At 36.1% G+C, this 16407-nt stretch overlaps 1 long non-coding RNA gene across 1 annotated transcript in view; it reads right to left on the reverse strand.

Annotated features, from left to right (window-relative positions):
• The window catches only part of LOC140633224 (uncharacterized), a 30173-nt gene extending 15233 nt beyond the window's left edge, over positions 1–14940 (reverse strand). Inside the window, exons 1-2 of the long non-coding RNA XR_012030854.1 lie at positions 14409–14940; positions 13531–13703 (exon numbers count right to left, since the gene is read on the reverse strand). This is a non-coding gene — a long non-coding RNA (uncharacterized lncRNA). The remainder of the gene's footprint in view (positions 1–13530; positions 13704–14408) is intronic.
• Between the last annotated feature and the right edge of the window lie 1467 nt (positions 14941–16407).

The raw sequence follows: 16407 nt of genomic DNA on the forward strand, positions 1-16407 counted from the left end.
CAAAAGTCCAGGGCCAGATGGCTTCCCAGGGGAATTCTATCAAACGTTTAAAGAAGAAACCATACCTATTCTACAAAAGTTGTTTAAAGATAGAAAGAGATGGAGTACTTCCAAATTCATTCTATGAGGCCAGCAACACCTTAATTCCAAAACCAGAGACCCCCACCAAAAAGAACTATAGACCAATATCCCTGATGAACATGGATGCAAAAATTCTCAACAAGATACTAGCCAATAGGATCCAACAGTACATTAAGAAGTTTATTCACCATAACCAAGTAGGATTTATTGCCGGGATGTAAGGCTGGTTCAACACTCGTAAAACAATCAATGTGATTCATCATATCAGCAAGAGAAAAACCAAGAACCGTATGATCCTCTCAATAGATGCAGAGAAAGCATTTGACAAAATACAGCATCCATTCCTGATCAGAACTCTTCAGAGTGTAGGGACAGAGGGAACATTCCTCAACATCTTAAAAGCCATCTACGAAAAGCCCACAGCAAATATCATTCTCAATGGGGAAGCACTGGGAGCCTTTCCCCTAAGATCAGGAACAAGACAGGGATGTCCACTGTCACCACTGCTATTCAAAATAGTACTGGAAGTCCTAGCCTCAGCAATCAGACAACAAAAAGACAAAAAAGGCATTCAAATTGGCAAAGAAGAAGTCAAACTCTCCCTCTTTGCCGATGACATGATACTCTACATAGAAAACCCAAAAGCCTCCACCCCAAGATTGCTAGAACTCGTACAGCAATTTGGCAGTGTGGCAGGATACAAAATCAATGCCCAGAAGTCAGTGGCATTTCTCTACACTAACAATGAGCCTGAAGAAAGAGAAATTAGGAGTCAATCCCATTTACAATTGCACCCAAAAGCATAAGATACCTAGGAATAAACCTACCAAAGAGGTAAAGGATCTATACCCTAAACTATAGAACACTTCTGAAAGAAATTGAGGAAGACACAAAGAGATGGAAAAACATTCCATGCTCATGGATTGGAAGAATTAATATTGTGAAAATGTCAATGTTACCCAAGGCAATTTACACGTTTAATGCAATCCCGATCAAAATACCATGGACTTTCTTCAGAGAGTTAGAATTATTTTAAGATTTGTGTGGAATCAGCAAAGACCCCAAATAGCCAGGGGAATTTTAAAAAAAGAAAACCATAGCTGGGGGCATCGTTACCAGATTTCAGGTTGTACTACAAAGCTGTGGTCATCAAGACAGTGTGGTACTGGCACAAAAACAGACACATAGATCAATGGAACAGAATAGAGAATCCAGAAGTGGACCCTCAACTTTATGGTCAACTAATATTCGATAAAGGAGGAAAGACTATCCATTGGAAGAAAGTCAGTCTTTTCAATAAATGGTGCTGGGAAAATTGGACATCCACATGCAGAAGAATGAAACTAGACCACTCTCTTGCACCATACACAAAGATAAACTCAAAATGGATGAAAGATCTAAATGTGAGACAAGAGTCCATCAAAATCATAGAGGAGAACACAGGCAACACCCTTTTTGAACTCAGCCACCGTAACTTCTTGCAAGATACGTCCACGAAGGCAAAAGAAACAAAAGCAAAAATGAACTATTGGGACTTCATCAAGATAAGAAGCTTTTGCACAGCAAAGGATACAGTCAACAAAACTAAAAGACAACCTACAGAATGGGAGAAGATATTTGCAAATGACGTATCAGATAAAGGGTTAGTTTCCAAGATCTATAAAGAACTTATTAAACTCAACACCAAAGAAACAAACAATCCAATGATGAAATGGGCAAACGACATGAACAGAAATCTCACAGAGGAAGACATAGACATGGCCAACATGCACATGAGAAAATGCTCTGCATCACTTGCCATCAGGGAAATACAAATCAAAACCACAATGAGATACCACCTCACACCAGTGAGAATGGGGAAAATTAACAAGGCAGGAAACCACAAATGTTGGAGAGGATGTGGAGAAAGGGGAACCCTCTTACACTGTTGGTGGGAATGTGAACTGGTGCAGCCACTCTGGAAAACTGTGTGGAGGTTCCTCAAAGAGTTAAAAATAGACCTGCCCTACGACCCAGCAATTGCAATGTTGGGGATTTACCCCAAAGATACAGACACAATGAAATGCCGGGACATCTGCACCCCGATGTTTCTAGCAGCAATGTCCACAATAGCCAAACTGTGGAAGGAGCCTTGGTGTCCATCGACAGATGAATGGATAAAGAAGATGTGGTATACAATGGAATATTCCTCAGCCATTAGAAATGACAAATACCTACCATTTGCTTCGACGTGGATGGAACTGGAGGGTATTATGCTGAGTGAAATAAGTCAATTGGAGAAGGACAAAAATTATATGGTCTCATTCATTTGGGAAATATAAATAATAGTGAACGGGAATAAAGGGGAAAGGAGAAAAAATAAGTGGGAAATATCAGAAAGGGAGACAGAACATGGAAGACTCCTAACTCTGGGAAAAGAACTAGGGGTGGTGGAAGGGGAGGAGGGCGGGGGATGGGGGTGACTGGGTGGCGGGTACTGAGGTGGGCTCTTGATGGGATGAGCACTGGGTGTTTTTCTGTATGTTGGCTAATTGAACACCAATAAAAAATAGATTTATTATTAAAAACAAAAAAACAATAGAAACAAAAACAAAAAACAGAAAATAAAAAATAAATTATAATGCAGCCCACTAACAGATAAAGAAATCCTATTGCTCCCTGTATACTGTCTTACAATTAAGATGAACCCCTGATCCAGTGATGTCTTGGTCAGTTGGACCACGATCTAAAAAAAAAAAAAAATCTTACCAGTCATTAATATTTTCTTCATGGCTTAATGACAAACAAAACTGACAAATGTGGCTCTGACTTTGGCACCATTGTTACCATAGTCATGTTTCTGTGTTGTGTTAAGTTTCTGTTCAAGTAAATTTATTATTCTTCTACCAACACTGAATATACACTATGAATCAGTAATATCTCCCTAAACTTCCTCCAACCCAAGACAGAAAAAAATACTTAAAATCATTTCTTTTTCCTTTCAGGTTCTTTCCACGTCTGTGCAAACTAACCTCCATACAAATTGTACAATTTGCACGCTTCAACCCAATAATAGTTTTTATACTGCAAATGAGGTGTCTTCATGACCCTTTGGGTGTTGACTCTCATACAAGAGCCTGTGTTCAGTGTCAGCCCACAAGCTGGGTTTCCCAGGGCAAGCCTAGGTTCAAGCACTCACTGTCTTCTCCATTCAAAATGTATTTCTCATATTTTGACTAGAACTAATAAGCTAACTCGTTCAGGCCAAGGTTAATAATGAATAATAATTTTGCATGGACATTTCAAAGTGAGAAGTATTTTTCAGCCCTACTCCAATCATACCACATCGGGAATTATTTAATATAACTTAATATGTTAAGTGCCTTCTCAGGAAGCAAACAAGTGTGACTGAATCCAGCATGAGAGAAGTAGTTAGGCAAATTAGAGCCATCCACTGAATGGAATATTGTGATCATTAAAAATGATATTTACAAGATTACACAAGAATATGTGAAAACATATATAATTTTAATTTAAAATCATAGATATAAAATTGCATGTAACATGATTATATCCATCAAAAATATGTATGGATTGAGGTAAGGACTGGAAAAACATGAAAAATAAATGTAATTTATGCATCAGAATGTTCCAACTTCTTGCTTTAAATTTTTCATTAATTTTATAGCTATTTTATGTTTAAAATGATGTAATTTTATGGAATGTATTATAGTAATATAGTAATATGTTCTGTCCTGGGTTTCCTTCTGAGACTATTCTTTATATTTTTCAAAGTTAAAAGTCTCATATGAGGATATTTGAGCATTCTAACTTATTTTATGATATATCACAAGAAGTCTAGGAAAACCTCATCTATTAAATGTGAAATATTTTAATGAATGAAATAGCAAAAAAAATCTAATTTTTACATTAATTTTGTAATTTATGATAATTACATGGAGAATTTTAATCATCTTACTACTGTAATATTTATTCCATTAGGACTTCCATGGTATTCTCTTTAATGATACCTTTTACTGAAAACAATCTTTATCTCAAATAATTTTTAAAATTATTATTTATTTCAACAGTGGCACTCACTGCTAGAGAAGAACATATATTTATCAAATATTAAAAATTATCTATAATTTTTCTATCCTCAGGATTTATTTGAAATGGCAGATTTAATTTAATTTCTGTCAAACTGTACCTTGAAGAGATATACATCACAAAAAATCCTATGAAATCTTGAATTTGTAGCAGTAAAATGTATGCCTCTGACTGACATTTTATTTTGCTGCAAATGATTTTGATAAGCACTAAATATCCAATGAAAATATCGACTTCAAAGTCAGATTCAGAAAATTTGGCCACAGAGAAAATACTTCTAATATATCCTTGTTTTAGAGCATTTTAAATACCTTCCCCCAGCATCTTCCCATAAAATAACAAAATAAGGATTCTATAAAACTAGGTTCCAGAAAATAATTATGTAATTGAAAATAAGTCCTTCTCTCATGAAGAGGTGACCAAAGGGTACTGGTCTTGTTCAATCCAGGATCCAAAAACTGTGGAGTAGGAGACAAGTTTCACAGCAATCACCTTTCTTGCAGTGCTGGATTGGTTTTCCACTATAACTCTAGCAGGAAGCAGGAAGAGACTCTTTTAGCAAAGAGCATGTGAAATGACCTTGCATTACCTGCATGAGCTCAGCCGGAAGAATACAGAATTCTCAGGATAGTCATAGTGTTGATTAATTGTATACCCACACCAGCATTGTATAGATTACAAATTAGAAAAGGAAATGCTTCCAACCAATACCATAAAAGCTATTTCCCATTTCTTCTATTCATTCATTAAAAACAATACCTATTGAACACCTGCCATAGTCAGGCACTCCTCCAACATTCAGACTATAACTGCAAAAACAAAGGCAAAATCCCTGTGACCAGAGACCCTATATTCTATTGAAAAAAGGCAACAATCAAGCAACTGAATCAATAGGTAATACTGATATGTGCTCTAAAGTAAAGAAAAGTGATGAGGAAGGACACTATATCATAATTAAAGTGTCTATCCAACAAGAAGATTTAACAATTATAAGTATTTGTGCCCCTCACAGCAGCCAGTTATATAAGCCAATTAATAACAAAATTAAAGAAACACATTGATAATTATACAATAAGAGTGGGGGACTTTAACACCCCAATCACTGCAATCGACAGATAATCTAAGCAGAAGATCAATAAGGAAACAAGGGCTTTGAATGACACACTGGACTACATGGATTTCTCAGATATATTCAGAACATTCCATTCTAAAGCAGCAGAATACACATTCTTCTTAAGTGCACGGGGAACAGTCTCCAGAATAGATCACATACTGGGTCACAAATCAGGTCTCAACTGGTATCAAAAGATTGGAATCATTCCCTGCATATTTTCAGACCACAATGCTTTGAAACTGGAACTCAATCACAAGAGGAAATTTGGAAAGAATTCAAATATGTGGAGGCTAAAGAGCATCCTACTGAAGAATGAATGAGTCAACGACAAAATTAAAGAAGAATTTTAAAAATTCATGGAAACCAATGAAAATGAAAACTCAACTGTTTAAAACCTTTGGAATACAGCAAAGGTGGTCCTAAGAGGGAAGTATATAGCAATACAGGCCTTTCTCAAAAAACAAGAAAGGTCTTAAATACACAACCTTACGTTATACCTAAAGGAGCTGGAGAAAGAACAGCAAATAAAGCCTAAACTCAGCAAGAGAAGATAACTAATAAATATTAGAGCAGAAATCAGTGAAATAGAAACCAAAAGAACAGTAGAACGGATCAACAAAACTAGGAGCTGGTTCATTGAAAGAATTAATAAGATTAATAAACCCCTGGCCAAACTTATCAAAAAGAAAAGAAAAAGGACCCAAATAAAATAATGAATGAAAGAGGAGAGATCACAACCAACACCAAAGAAATACAAACAATTATAAGAACATATTGTGAGCAACTATATGTCAACAAATCAGGCAATCTGAAAGAAATGGATGCATTCCTAGAGATGTATATACTAACAGAATAGGATAAAAAAGGAATTAAATGGCTGGCAGAGCGCCTATGTTTGAGGGAGGTTCAAGGAGGGACTCTTGGATTAGGTGGTGTGGCATTGGATAGAAAACCTATGTGAAGTAGGACAATGAACCACGAGGCTATCTGGCAAAAGTGCTTCTGACAGAAGCAGCACCATGTGCCACGTCCCAAGTGGATTTAGCATGATCATGGATGCCACAAGGAGGTGAGCTTGGCTGAAGGAGAATGAGTGAGGCCAAGATTGGGAAGAGATGGAAAGAAATAAGTAAAGGTGATTTCATTGATAAGGTTATTTGCCATGGTAAGCACTTGGAATTTCATTCTGAGAGAAACTGCAAGTCATTATTGGGGCAGGGGAAGAGGAGGATCACAGGGCAAAAGGGGAAACTGGGAGACAATTTTGAAACCTATTGCAATAGACCAAGTAAGAGATAATGGTGGCTTGAAATATAAAAATGTTTCATTGATTGCCCAAAATTAGGATCCATGTTGAAGGCAGAGCTGCTGATATTTTAAAATATGTAGTTTAAGGAAAAGGTAGATACTTTTTGAGAGTCACATCTCTGGGTCAAGATGAGATCACCCAAGTGAGTGAATATAGACAGAGAAGAGAAAAGATCCAAAGACTAGATCTTGAGAGGCTACAATATTTGAGGTCACAAAGCTGAGTAGGACCCAGCAAAGAAAACAGTCCAGTGAGGCAGAAAAAAAACATAAAGGGAATGATATTCTGGTGACCAAGTGCAGACACAGTTTCAAAGAAAATGGAGCAACCAGTAATATCAAATGGCGCTGCTCAGTCAGCAAGATAAGGAATAAGGATTCACCACTGGATTCAGCAACATAGAGGACATTGGGGGGGCATGGATAAGAAACAGTTGTGGAATGAGGGGAAAGACTGGAGTGGATTCAGTGGGACATGAGAAGACAGAAAGTGTTGACACTATTTCAAGGAAGTTTGCTAGTGAGGAAGATAAATTAGACAGGAACTGGTGGGATATGAGGGGTCAAGAGAAGGTTTTTGGATAGGAAATATTTCAAATATCTTTTATGCTTTCAAAGATGAAAAAGATCCATCCTTATGTATCCCTTTGGGAAATATCAGAGTTATATAGCTTAATTATCAAATCATTCACAAAAAAATTAAAAAACACCCAAGTATTTTTCTCAGTCCTACAATTTTCATGGCAATCTTTAAAGCACACTTTGTAAGGAATACTTCCTTAAGGTATACTTCCTTTTATAAAAATGGCAGTCTTTTGAAGAAAATGTATTTTAATTTTTTTAAGATTTTATTTATTTATTCATGAGAGACAGAGAGAGGCAGAGACATAGGCAGGGGGAGAAGCAGGCTCTCTGCAGGGAGCCAGATGTAGGACTCGATCCCAAGACTCCAGGATCACATCCTGAGCCGAAGGCAGACACTCAACTACTGAGCTACCCAGGCATCCCTATTTTTTAATTCTTGATATAAGATGAACTAACTATAAAATTTAACATTTGGGTTCCCTCAAAAAAAGTAATAAAATTGTTCATGAAATGGGAAGTAAAAAAACTATTGTTGCCCTATTGTACTTTTCATTTGCATTAATAATATTTAATGATATGATGAATATTGCTAAATGCGTGTATCTTCCATAACAATATATTCTATGTGGATTTTTTATGATAATCTTCTTTAAAAAACAAAAATGCTGGGCACTTGGGTAGCACAGTCAGTTAAGCAACTGACTCTTGATTTTGGTTCAAGTTGTGATCTCAGGGTTGTGAGATTGGGCCATCCACTGGCTCCATGCTGAGCACAGAGTCTGCTAAAATTTCTCTCCAGCTCTGCTCCTTCCCCCTCCTCACTCATATGTGTGCCTTCTCTCTCTCTCTCTCTTTCTCTCTTTTTCTCTTAAATAAATAAATTTTTTTAATGTTTAAAACATTTGTTATAATTATTTGAGTAAATTTCTACAGTGAACTAAAGTAATCCAAAGTATCAATCTAACTTTCTGGTGATATTACATTAGAAAATCCAGAAAATTAACGATCAACTTATCTCTTGGGCCATACTTTTTCAGACTCCTACATGTCCCTCCAAGGGTCTTGAACAAGCCTACAACTGGATAGGACCACAGACTTAGTATCTCTCCATAACTTCAACTCCTCTGTGGTAACACCAGCTGAGAAGAGCCTTAAATTATGACTCTCAAACATGAATTGTTTTAATCTGTCTTTTGAGACAAAAGGACAGTAAAATCCACACCAGACTTTCTGGCAAGTACCTAAGATGTAAAATAAAGAGATCTCATTTGCTTTAAGTACCTGATATGCCAGGAATGAAGCTGGATTGTTGCTATAAAATTTTAGAAATCTATCTAAAATTCTTCTTTATGAGAAAGAAAACACCAAAAGCACCTATAACCAGAGAGAAAGCTGTCCTCATGTAGCAGCTTCCGATTGATTCAAACGCTAAGATTAAGGGAATCAACAAGATGATCTGTTGGGATTACAGAAAAGAATATTATAACTTTTATTCACATTTGTTATTGTTATTTCATCAGTTTGCAATTTCTTATTTGTATAGGTTTTATAATAATGATAATATTTAGTACAGTTATACATTTGTATACTACACACATACATATATTTTAGAAGAGGTGCTCAAAAATATCATGGCATGGTGTTCAATCAAAAAGTTCAGAGATGACTGCTTAGATGTGATCTTAAAACTACTTTGGCTTGGGAATGCGTAGGGGTTGGTGTTAATCACCTACCACCTTGGCTGAAAGTAATCTCAATGTTGGCACTCTAAATGTCACATTTTTGAGGAGCATCATGTTCCAGCACATCTACCTTTGGAGAGGTGCCAGTGCTTTAAAGGCTTGTAAACCCAGTGGAGAGAGGTACAAGAATTCTCATTACATCCCAACTGTTGTTTCCATGTACTGCTATATTCCACATACTTCCACTGCTTAGAGGAGTGTCTGGCAAGTAAGTGCTCAATAAATATCACTTCCAAAATTTTTCAGTGAACATTTTATTGAGAACTTCCTGCACACCAGGCACTGTCCTAATACAACTGTTCATGAGAACACTTAAGAGGAAATATATATATATATATATATATATATATTTGTATATGTATATGTATACATATACATATATATATTACAGAAATTTGATACTGATACCTTTTACCAAAACATTTCTTTCGCCATAATTGGATTTTGAAATACTATTTGGGAACAGTTTACAAGATCACTTGCGTTTTCGAAACGCTTTCTTTCAGGTTTATCTGCTTCAATGTCTTCATTCAGCATAACACCTCAAAAAAAAAAAAAAAAAAGCCAAACTCATATAAACAGTAGAAAAGTTGTAGCCAGGGGCTGGAGAAGGGGGACAACAAGCAGAGGTTGGTAAAAGGGTACCAACCTTCAGCTATAAGAAGTAAGATATAAGATGTAAGATAAAAGTTCTACAGATCTACTATATAACATGGTGATGATAGTTGATAATATTGTTGCCTAATTTAATATTTCCTACCAGAGTAAAACCTAAATGTTCTCCCCAAGAAAATTAAATAGATCAACATGTATGTATATCAAATCACCACAATGTACAGTTTATTTTTTAAATAGTACCTATCTTTTTTTAAAGATTTTATTATTTATTCATGAGAATACACAGAGAGGAGACAGAGAGAAAGGCAGAGGGAGCAACAGGTTCCATGCCGGGAGCCCGATCCGGGGTCTCCAGGGTCACGCCCTGGGATGAAGGTAGGCGCTAAACTGCTGAGCCACCCGGGCTGCCCCGATGTACAGTTTAAACATTGCATCTTTGTATGTTTATTATACCTCAGTTAAGCTGACATTTTGCGGGGAAACAGCCTGATTGTTGGACCAATTCTCAATGGAATTTAGCAGCCTCCTCAGTGATCATCTGCTTATCCTTCCACACCAATGATAATTTCTTATGATGGTACCTCTTTTATTGAGGGTATCAAAGGTTCAAAACAAAATTCTGTCTCATTTTCCCCAAAATGAACAACTATTAAACAAAAATTTTATTTTGCTATGGAGAGTATTTTTGTTCATTTGTTTATACCCTATTCTAGAATAATGCACATATGCCTCCTACACTCTCCTTTTTCTCTGCAAGGCTTGTAACAATGGGAAAAAAATCTTTCACTTAACTTTTCAGAACCACATAATTTTCCTCCAGAAAAGAAAAAAAGTGAGCACCCAACAAACCACAAAGCCTTTCAAATGAATTATTTTACTAAAATGAGAAGTGAGTCTAAAAGAGAAATATGTGCAGCCATGTACTGTGTGCTAATGAAGACTCCTAATTTCAAGATTCCCCCCAAAATAAGTTTATTTTGGAATACCCAGCTTGTGCTGGGACAGATAGATGTAGAATGAGAAGGTGACACAAAGGAAGGATCCTGCAAAGGAAATATAAAGGATGAGAAGGCTATGAGAAAATGTTATTTACACCCCTAGAACAAAGCTATTTCTAAGTCCAGTGAAGCTAAGAACACCCACAAAAATGAAATACCATCAGTGCCCAGAATTTAGTCAAGTATATTTTATCGAGTTCTACTACTCAGTGTGAAATGAACTCACAGAGGAATTACAATCCAAGCTCAGATGCTTTAGATCACAAATTTTCTCCAGTGCTGGGAAAAGACACATTCTTTATAATGTTTTACATTAGAGGATTTTACAAATGTGCAGTTTCCTAGGAAGCTTGGGCTTCCATATTTCTTCACTATTAACATACACATGTATCAAATAGAGAAAAAAATCATTAATGAGAAGCAGCATCTATCATTTAAAAAACAAAACAAATTGTTTCTGGATTTTGTACTGTCTAGAGGAATAAACATGTTCTGACAGTTAGAAATGATGGATGGTCTTGGTTCCTTAGGACTCACTTGGTTGTAACCTAGTTGTTCATCCATCTTGTGCCTTAGCCATGGCATAACTGCATGTGCGTGCAAACACACACACACACACACACACACACACACACAACTTAGTATATCCAACATCACATGCTAAATTTCAGAGCATTCTAGGACAACAAAAACAAAAAGACCATATATGGGAAATTATTGGATTCAGATTTAGAAGGTTAATATAAACACAAATGGTAAACTGTTAAAGAAGCAATTCTATTAAAGTATTACTTGGAAAACCCACAAGTTTTTATGGGCCTTGCAAATAAGGGGATGCTTGTAATGGGCCAAGACAGTAATAAATAGGTGCTGTTGTTTGCAGGTTTTTCTCTAAGTATTAGTCATATTGGTATGTCCAATAGTCCCTTACAAAGTGAGCATTGTAGTTATTCAATACTTTTTAAGTTGTAGGGAATAAAATCAATAACAACATAAATCATTTACAGATCATGATGTTCATTTGAGAGAAGCCAAATAGGCCTGAAGAATCAAGGATCAAATTCAAAACCCAGCAATTTGTGAACATTTAATAATGTAAATGCTCATATCTTCTTTTGATCACAAAATCATATCTTCATGAGAAGATGGCTGAGATCCACACTTTGAGAACTTTGCTGTCATGGCCATGGACAGCATTACAGACAGCACTTAGCTTCAGCCAACACCAGTGTTCCTGGTGATCTCTGGGCTCTAAAGTGCTATCCACACTTGGGCAGACTTCTCACCCCTGCTACTGGGAGACTGCAAGTAAGCAGTTTAGATGAGATCTTTGTGATTGATTAGATGTGTACATCTGAGCCTTTGTTGAGTATCTTAAGTCAGGTTTTCATCATTTCTGTCTGGAGTATCAGATCAGCCTTTCAATTATACCCCTCCCACCTGCCCTTCAGTCTCCCCACACACTGCACCAAGCTTATTTTTCACACATGCACACCTGGACTTATCATACTCCTACTGATGGTTGCAATTTTAATTGGGCAACAGGAATGGACTCACTGAGAAAACAATATTTGAGCCAAGGTACAAAGAAGAAAAGGCAGAAAGCCACTGAGGTTATAGCAGTTGTTGTAACACAGGATGCGATTGTAATAATCCAGGTGAAACATGATACATGGCTTGGATCAGAGTGGTAACAGTGGCAGAAGCAGTCAGAACCTTGACATAGTTCAAATACGAACCAATAAAATTTACTCATAGATTATACTTGGGATGAGAGATTAAGAGAGGAGTCAAAGATGAGGGAAAGACAGGAGTCCAATATTTTTGGCCTGAGCAACTGGAAGGATTTGCATTTAACCTGAGCCCAGAAGACTGAGATGATCAGGCCCTGGGGAAATCAGGAACTCAGTTTAAGAAATGTAAAGTTTGAAATCCAAGTACAAATGCCATGGAGGCAATTAAACATAAAAGACTGTGGGCAAGATCTGGGCTGAAGATACATTTTGTAGTTTTCAGCATAATATTTCAACCACAAGACTATATGAGCTCTCCAAGGGAGCTGATGTAGCTGTAGAAGGAAAGAACCAAGGACTGAGTCACTGACATTCCAATTCTCAAAGGTCAAGGAGATAAGCAACACCAGGTAGGTAAGTTAGAAAGGAAAGCCGGTGAGGGTGGAGCAAACCAAGACAGAAAAGAAACCAAGTAAAGTGCTTTTCAAAGATGGAGGAGTAATTAACTTTAGCAAGAGCTGATGACAGATCACTTTAAAATGTTATAACCATTCTCTTTCACTCTTAGTAGAATACCTGATATGTAATAAAAATAAATAAATATTAACTGCTTAGCTCCTTGAAGCTCCAGCTTAGTTCACAGAAAAGAATGGGCTGCATCAAACAATCCTCCATACAAATCACTTGTCTTCAATGGGGCTTGGAAAAATGTTAAAATAATACTAAAATATTAAAAATATTAGGTCTTGTGAACTGAATCTTTGCATGCCCCCTTCAGTTGAACATCTGTCCTAACTGTCCTATCTATGATGGCCTTATCTGGACATCAGAAGCAGAAGTTTTCAAAATACAAAATGCAAACAGAACCATTCATTCGTTTAAAACTATCTCAAAAAAAAAAAAAAAAAAAAACCAAAAACAAAAACTATCTCTAGCAACAGAGCAATAGAGGGACTCCTCTCAGGAAACACGATTCCTTTCTCATTGTTCCTTTTCTCTTTTTCTTACAGCTTTAAGCCTAAGCTGTACGCTCCTGTAGTCCTTGTCCCACAAATAAACTTCGGATAACTCCAAATTAGAGAAGTTAATTTTTTGAGTACCTATGTAACAGTAATCACACATATTCTACTTGATACACATAACCCTGTTTGATGAGCAATATTCAACTTATTTTACTTATTTTTTATGGCTATTCAACCTATTTTAGATTGGAGCTATTTAAAATTTATAGAAATACAATTTTTTCTTCTGCTACTACATACCGTTAAACAGTAGAGCCAGACTTAAACTTCCAAATCTATGCTCATTCCACATGATCCAATATTGCTCTCCATCTTCCTTATTACTTTCTGTTCAAAGGTTTTGACTACACATATCCAAACAAGACGTGCTTCTTCAAAACTGGAACCTGATATAAGCTCATGCTCTTAATTTGCTGTTCAGAAATTTAAAGTAAGGCTTATTAAAACAACACTTTTTTCAGGAATAGAGCTGGATATGAAATTACCATGCATCGAAATTATGAATGCACAACTAACAAACTTCAAAGTGCGTAGCAAGTTGTCACATAGAAATGTCTTATTTAAAGAAAAAAGTAAGAATCTCATCCAGAATGGCCCATAATAAGCTATAAATTCAGAATTTCCTTCTTTATTTACAAACATTGAGCAACAAATACGTTTAGGACATTGGTAGCAGTATCAAAAATAGTATAGACATATAAATTAGTTCATTACAAATGTTTATATAAATCTTTTGGAGCTAAAAGCAAACTGCTTATTTTATTGATGTATGTGTGTTTGTGTGTATAATCAATTTTATAGGCTAAGAGTACAGTTATATACCTGAGAGATGTAGAAAACAGCTAAAATTGGCATATATAAGCCAAATATAGGACTTTGGCAAATGCACATTAGGAATGCTACAGCTCAAATTTGGTTAACCCCATCACATTATCTGAATTCAAAGGTTTTATAAAATAAGGTAAAATGATTATGAAGTCAAACTAGATATCAAATTCCAAAATATTGAGAATAACTTGTCTAATGAATACACTTAAAATTGGCATGAGCTGATTAATGATCAAATTAAAACTTTTTACCTGTAAGATATGTCATTTCTGAAATATTATTTCACTAACCTAGAGGAAAGAAATGAATTGTTTCTTTTTCTTCTAATATTGTGTCTCAAAAGATTTTCATCACAGCTACCAAATATTCTTCTTGTAATTTGAGATTATCCTTGAAATAAAGACATGATTTTTAATGTGAACTGTTAAGGAATCACGTACTCTTTGCAATAATGTCTCTTCTTCAATGTAAAAGTTGGCTTTGTTGCAATCTTGTTGAAGTAAACCTGAGATTATTCTATACCACAAAAACAAAATCTCTCCAAGATTTTCTAATGTGTTTTGTGTTTATAAATTCTTTTTCATGTCCCCAAAACAGTTAGAACCTGAGGTTTATAGTGTTTAAGGGATGACTGTTAAAGAAAGAATTTAAATTGTAATAAATATATCATAATGCAATTTTTAAAATGGAGTCATCTGGGGGATCCTTGGGTGGCTCAGCAGTTTGGTGCCTGCCTTCCGCCCCTGGACGTGATCCTGGAGTCCTGGGATCTCTCTCTCTCTCTCTCGACTAAATTTTTTTTTAAATCTTTTAAAAAGTAAATAAAAGGGGATCCCTGGGTGGCGCAGCGGTTTAGCGCCTGCCTTTGGCCCAGGGCGCGATCCTGGAGACCCGGGATCGAATCCCACGTCGGGCTCCCGGTGCATGCTTCTCCCTCTGCCTGTGTCTCTGCCTCTCTCTCCCTCTCTCTCTGTGACTATCATAAATAAATAAAAATTTTTAAAAAAGTAAATAAAAAATAAATGAAGTCATCTGTATCGTGCAGTTCCATTTTCCGATAGTACAAACTGGATTCTGTAGCTGATCCTCCAATGAAAAACAAATTAAAATGCTAAATCAGATGTATTTGGAAATCTTTTCAAATACCTATATCTAACAAGACAGTAATACTCACATGCCAAAATATAAGTGAGGGCAGAAATTCAGCAAGGTAAATAGAGAATTTAAAATAGGTTATTCCTTGGAGAAAGCCAATTTCTGAGCTTAAGAATTTGAAGCCTTGGCTTTCATGATTTTAAAAGGTGCAGGAGCAGAAAACAATGCCCCATGCATGCACAAATAAGAGTTGAATAGAAGGAGAGGGGAAAGAGAATGAACCATGAGAATATTTGAATAAGCAATGACTTAAAGTTTCTAAAACTTACAGAGGACCTCTCTCCACAGATTCAGAAAGTATCATAAATAAATATCAGGTAGGGTTAAGAAAGAGAAATCCACATCGCAATGAAACTATCAAAAACCAAAGAAAAACAGAAGTTCTAAATAGAACCAGAAAAAAAGGAGGAGGAGGGAAGACATTACTATAAAGAAATAATTTATGTTAACAGCTGATTATCATTTGTGACAGTGGAAACCAGAGATGGTGGGCTTATATGTATGCTGCAAGAAATCAGCTACCAGCATTCTAAATCCAATTAAAACAAGTAATCCAAATGTATCAGTGTATAATATATTGAAAATGAACTGCAAGCATATAATGCGTACAATTTGCTCAAGCCCCTCTGTTGTGCATCCCATCCCTTACCACTGGCACCAGACAACCACAGATAAGATATTTTTGCCAATAGAGCATTTTCTGTTCTTTTTTGCATGAATGGCATCATACAAAATGTATTTTTTGTATGGACTCTTTCACTTAGCATAATGATTTTGAGGATGATTCATGTTGCATTATGAATCAGTATTTCATTGTTTTTTTTTATTTTGGAATAATATTCAGTTGAATAGATATACCAAATTTTTAAAGGACATTTTTTTATTTCGTACCTCAAATGAAATGCCTGGATCATGAGGTAGGTATTTGTTTACTCATTAAATGTGGGCGTCAAAGTGGCTCAGTCAGGTAAGCATCTGCCTTTGGTTTGGGTCAGTATCCCAAGGTTCTGGAATCGAGCCCAGCATTGGGCTCCCTCCTCCATGGGAAGCCTGCTTCTCCCTCTCCCTCAGCATGCTGCTCCCCCAGCTTGTGCTTTCTCTCTCTCTCTCTCTCTCTCTCTCTGTCAAATAAAT

Source organism: Canis lupus, chromosome 5, assembly GCF_048164855.1.
Source record: "Canis lupus baileyi chromosome 5, mCanLup2.hap1, whole genome shotgun sequence".
NCBI classification, from domain to species: domain Eukaryota; kingdom Metazoa; phylum Chordata; class Mammalia; order Carnivora; family Canidae; genus Canis; species Canis lupus.